Source organism: Procambarus clarkii, chromosome 91 (assembly GCF_040958095.1).
Source record: "Procambarus clarkii isolate CNS0578487 chromosome 91, FALCON_Pclarkii_2.0, whole genome shotgun sequence".
Taxonomy (NCBI): Eukaryota; Metazoa; Arthropoda; class Malacostraca; order Decapoda; family Cambaridae; genus Procambarus; species Procambarus clarkii.
This window is the reverse complement of record NC_091240.1, coordinates 5,132,296-5,138,295: the sequence shown is the minus strand read 5'-3', so window position 1 is coordinate 5,138,295 and position 6,000 is coordinate 5,132,296. Positions and strand designations below refer to the sequence as shown.

Genomic DNA, 6,000 nt, shown 5'->3' with positions numbered 1-6,000 from the left:
TGTGCTCACCTAGTTGTGCTTGCGGGGGTTGAGTTCTGGCTCTTTGGTCCCGCCTCTCAACCGTCAATCAACAGGTGTACAGGTTCCTGAGCCTACTGGGCTCTATCATATCTACACTTGAAAGCTGTGTATGGATGTCAGCCTCCACCACACACTGTGTGTGTGTGTGTGTGTGTGTGTGTGTGTGTGTGTGTGTGTGTGTGTGTGTGTGTGTGTGTGTGTGTGTGTGTGTGTGCATGCGTGCGTGCGTATTATAAGACCCATCACACTCCTCAACCCGAGCTTCTGAATTAAGTTAATGTTGGGCTAGAGGCCTACCAACCTGTGGAGGGGGTTATGAAGCCCACCACGACAGCCTAGTGACCAGCCACCAAGTATACTGTAGTCCCCAACATGCTCCACCACTAAAGTATACCCTCAACACACACATACAAATCACAATATACATACTCTCAGTTCATATATACAGAGAAGTAAGGTTCTTCTAACCTGTAATGTTGATGTTGTCATGAACACATCCACAAGGGCCGTGACGAGGATTCGAACCTGCGTCCGAGAGCATCCCAGACGCTGCCTTAATCGACTGAGCTACGACATGGTCAAAAGAAGTTGAAACCGAAGTTCTACTGAACTTACTGGATCCTGCAGCCTCTCCGAGGCACAAACCAGGGTTTTACACAACTCCCCCATGCACTCGAGCTATTGTTGTTGTTATTGTTGTTTTAGATTTAGCTACTGAGAACGAAATGTCCATGTAGCACGGGCTATGGTGAGCCCGTAATTGAGTTCGGTTATTCGCGATAATCTTGTTACTCTGATATTTGGGTCAAAGTATTAAATGGAGGTGGGGTTTCCTCCTTTTTCCCTGTTTCTTTTTCGCTTCTGTTACACCCTTAAGTGTACACCTGGCCATATAGACCAGAGTCCAGCCAGGCACGGCTATGTACCTCACCAGTCTCTGAGTCACCACCACTCCCTCCTGGTAACCTCTCCCAACTTCCTTAATATTTACAAACCTCCTCCACTAAGTCATGTACACACGGGAGACATCTCCCGTCCACGAGGCTAACCATAGCCCGCGCTTCTTGCCCCACTCCTATGCCAGGTAAGTTACGGGCTCACCATAGCCCGTGCTACTTGGAACTTGTTCCGAGTAGCTGAATCTATAACAACAACAAACAAAGTCATGTACCACGGGAGACATCTCCCGTCACGCAGGGTGCAGTCGCACCTCCATAGATCTCCAGTATCATCTATTGATATTGGTAATGGCTCAAAAGGGTCACCACTTACGGGCTATTCATGCCCGTGCCACCTTTGGCTGGCTTAATCTTCATCAATCAATCAATCAAGTACAATCCTCAGGTCGACCAGCCAGCCGCAGGTTTCTGGCGCTGCAGGAGGGACTTAGCGAAGCACTCGCCCACTTAACTACATCCTCTTGTGGTAAGAAAGACAACAAAAATTACTTCATAGTCCCCCCCCCCCAGCAGCGTCCGTGAGAGCCGCCCCGGGGGACGGGTGAGTGACGGAGTCCGGACGAAGGACTACAACTCTTCGTCATAGAAGCCACAAGGGTGAAGCAGTTGAAGGTGGACCAGGAGAGAGTAAGATATCCAAGGGCTGTGACCAGCCGCTGGCCAGCTCTCCCATCCCCCCCCCACCCCTTCCCGTACCCCCTGCAGGAGCCATTATCTCATGAACAAGGGCCGTGACGAGGATTCGAACCTGCGTCCGGGAGCAGATTATCTCAACATCACCCGTGTTGAGCACAAGAGCTTCACAATAACCTACAACACGAGAGTTTCACAATAACCCACAACAGGAGAGTTTCACAATAACCCACAACACAGGAGAGTTTCACAATAACCCACAACACGAGAGCTTCACAATAACCCACAACAGGAGAGTTTCACAATAACCCACAACAGGAGAGCTTCACAATAACCCACAACACGAGAGCTTCACAATAACCCACAACACGAGAGCTTCACAATAACCCACAACAGGAGAGCTTCACAATAACCCACAACACAAGAGCTTCACAATAACCCACAAGAGCTTCACAATAACCTACAACACGAGAGCTTCACAATAACCCACAACACGAGAGTTTCACAATAACCCACAACAGGAGAGTTTCACAATAACCCACAACAGGAGAGCTTCACAATAACCCACAACACAAGAGCTTCACAATAACCCACAACAGGAGAGCTTCACAATAACCCACAAGAGCTTCACAATAACCTACAACACGAGAGTTTCACAATAACCCACAACACAAGAGCTTCACAATAACCCACAACACAAGAGCTTCACAATAACCCACAAGAGCTTCACAATAACCCACAACACGAGAGCTTCACAATAACCCACAACACGAGAGCTTCACAATAACCCACAACACAAGAGCTTCACAATAACCTACAACACGAGAGCTTCACAATAACCTACAACACAAGAGCTTCACAATAACCCACAACACAAGAGCTTCACAATAACCCACAAGAGCTTCACAATAACCCACAACAGGAGAGTTTCACAATAACCCACAACACGAGAGTTTCACAATAACCCACAACAGGAGAGCTTCACAATAACCCACAACACAAGAGCTTCACAATAACCCACAACAGGAGAGCTTCACAATAACCCACAACACGAGAGTTTCACAATAACCCACAACACGAGAGTTTCACAATAACCCACAACACGAGAGTTTCACAATAACCCACAACAGGAGAGTTTCACAATAACCCACAACACGAGAGCTTCACAATAACCCACAAGAGCTTCACAATAACCCACAACACAAGAGCTTCACAATAACCCACAAGAGCTTCACAATAACCTACAACACGAGAGCTTCACAATAACCCACAACACAAGAGCTTCACAATAACCTACAACACAAGAGCTTCACAATAACCCACAACACAAGAGCTTCACAATAACCCACAAGAGCTTCACAATAACCCACAACACGAGAGCTTCACAATAACCCACAAGAGCTTCACAATAACCCACAACACAAGAGCTTCACAATAACCCACAAGAGCTTCACAATAACCCACAACACAAGAGCTTCACAATAACCTCAGACAACCTAGTAAGCTCAGGTTAGTTTAGTTTACCAAAGCATCACAAGTAAAAACAAAATTTTCCCACTTTGCCCAACTCAATAGTTCAGATTTTTCAACTTTCTCAATTCGTTGTACGTCGGTATATGGTCCTCAACGTTACTCTAATTACTACCAAAACAGGAGGATGGTCTGGATTGGTCGACTCGAGGATTTCCCAGAAAAGAAATCAGCCAATCACCGCTCAAGAGACGTAAAAATAGTTCTTCAAGGGAAATACGTACGTGAGACCGTGACGGAGTTAATCACAGTGAGTATGATTAATGTATATATATACATTAATCACAGTATGATTAATATATATATATACATTAATCACAGAGTGTGATTAATGTATATATATACATTACTCTTCATAGAACACATCACAATATCACCACAACACTACGGTATCCAGTCACCCATTTAGTGGACATCCAATCATCCACTGAACACCGTCACCCAGTCTAGTATCACCTTTCACTCAGGGTGTAATTAGTGTGAGTCTGCGAGGACCTTAAGGAAGGTCACTTTCGTCTTCACACGGTGGAACATCTGTTAATGTGTGACGGGGGGGGCGGGGGGGGGGCGTCAAGGATAAGGCCAGAGACCGGAGCGATAAGTACCGTGTCACCTGATGCATGATGGCTTTGTTAACAACCACTGAAGTGTCGTCACCTGATGACTCGGTTAAGGTTTTGCTGTGTTATGGTAGGATAGGTTAGGTTATGGCAGGATAGGTTAGGTTATGGCAGGATAGGTTAGGTTATGGTAGGATAGGTTAGGTTATGGCAGGATAGGTTAGGTTATGGTAGGATAGGTTAGGTTATGGTAGGATAGGTTAGGTTATGGTAGGATAGGTTAGGTTATGGCAGGATAGGTTAGGTTATGGCAGGATAGGTTAGGTTATGGCAGGATAGGTTAGGTTATGGCAGGATAGGATAGGTTTGTTTAAAAGAGTAGCGCTGACGTAGAGGGGTTCATATTTGTCTCAGGTCTTGGGTCCCACTCGGGAGGCGTGCGTGTGGGGTCGTGGGATATGCTAAGAGAGACAATTAATAATAATAATAATAATAATTTTTATTTAGGCAAAGGTACATACATAAAGAGATTTTACAAAGTTTGTTGGCTTTATAGATAGGAGCTAGTACATACAATGCCTAAAGCCACTATTACGCAAAGCGTTTCGGGCAGAAACGAATACGAATTCTTTGAGATACGAATAGACAGACACTTTGCACCAAGAATGTATTATTAAATTTATTTCCATTAATTTGGTGATCTGTACTGTGTAAATAATTCGTGTAAATGTAATATTCTAATGTCAAATACTATTATAATGTGTGTACTGTATGGATTAGTGAACCCCTCCTAAAGGGACCTGTAATAGTGGGTAGGAATAGCCTGTTACTCTATCCTGTTGACATGGATTTTTATTATTTCAATATACTACTTGATCTTGAATACTAAAGTTACTTTTTGTACTCACCTAGTTGTGTTTGCGGGGGTTGAGCTCTGGCTCTTTGGTCCCGCCTTTCAACTGTCAATCAACTGGTGTACAGATGCCTGAGCCAGATGTGGGCTAGTTTCCGTACTCGTTCTCTAGACTAGACTTTATAACATTGTCGTCAGAAGATAAGAGCAGCCGTGGAAATTATGTTAATTTCCTTATAACATTCGTCCAGCCACTTGGGCTGGACAGTAGAGCGACGGTCTCGCTTCATGCAGGTCGGCGTTCAATCCCCGACCATCCAAGTAATTGGGCACAATTCCGTCCCCCTTTCCCTGTCCTATCCCAAATCCTTATCCTGACCCCCTTCCCAGTGCTATAGTCGTAATGGCTTGGCACTTTCCCCCTGATAATTCCCTTGCCTCCCTTATAACATTCATTTGATATATTTCACGATATATGTAAGACTTGCTCGTGGAAAGAGTAGAAAGGCAAGCTTAACCCCCCATATCCCCGTCGAGGCCACTAGAGAGAGATGGTGGCCCTCAGGTAAATTCGGACACTACAATGATGTGTGAACTACCGCAGACGAGGCCATTCGACCGTCAGCGCCAGGAGTGCCTCGGGGCCAACATTTACCCGACCCACGTGGCCACCTGTGGCACGGTGCCCCCCCTCCCCCCCCACCATGTTACAAGGCTCTTACTTCTAAGCTCTAAGATAATGAAGGAGTATTTCCGTGTCGCCCGGGGAAGCTTCAATTACACGGTGGTTAAACCCGGGTCGGCGCCACGAGCGCCACACAGCTGACGTGTGTATATACACGTGTCGCCTCAGGCACGCTAAACCCTCCCACATTGAAACTGAAATAAGTTTATTGAGGTAAAAATACACACAAAGGGATGAGGTAGCTCAAGCTATTCTCACCTCCGTTCAGTACATCGTGTTAATACTTACACACACACACATCACAAGCAATAAACATATTACCGAACATTCTGAGAGGATAAACATATACATTTCCTCCTTTACACATGTAACCCTCCCACATGTTTGACTGAACGTGGCCTCAGACACTGCTTATGTACACCATATGATAAGGAGAAAACCCGCATGACTCTGATAATATCTCCATAGCTCAAACAATTACCTATAAGCGACAAAACCTACCATTCATGTATAATGATTACCTGTAAATACATAGCTATGGAAATAGAACATTCTCTGTAACTGGCTGACTTAATTATAAGGTGTGACCGATGAGATTGTTAATGTAATAATCTCCGTTGAGGTCTGATAAAGACCTTTACTGCCCACTGTAATTCTTTTTGCGCTACCGCTCACAACATGAGTATGGGGCGCACAATAAACTAACAAAAATAAATCTGAAATGTTGGGTAACATGTTTTATAACCCTCCTGAGGCACA

General features: G+C 45.1%; 1 protein-coding gene across 2 annotated transcripts in view; it reads right to left on the bottom strand.

The window, feature by feature from the left end:
• Zw (glucose-6-phosphate 1-dehydrogenase Zw) overlaps nt 1-6,000 on the bottom strand; it is a 48,938-nt gene that overhangs the window by 23,319 nt on the left and 19,619 nt on the right. The window lies entirely within an intron of this gene.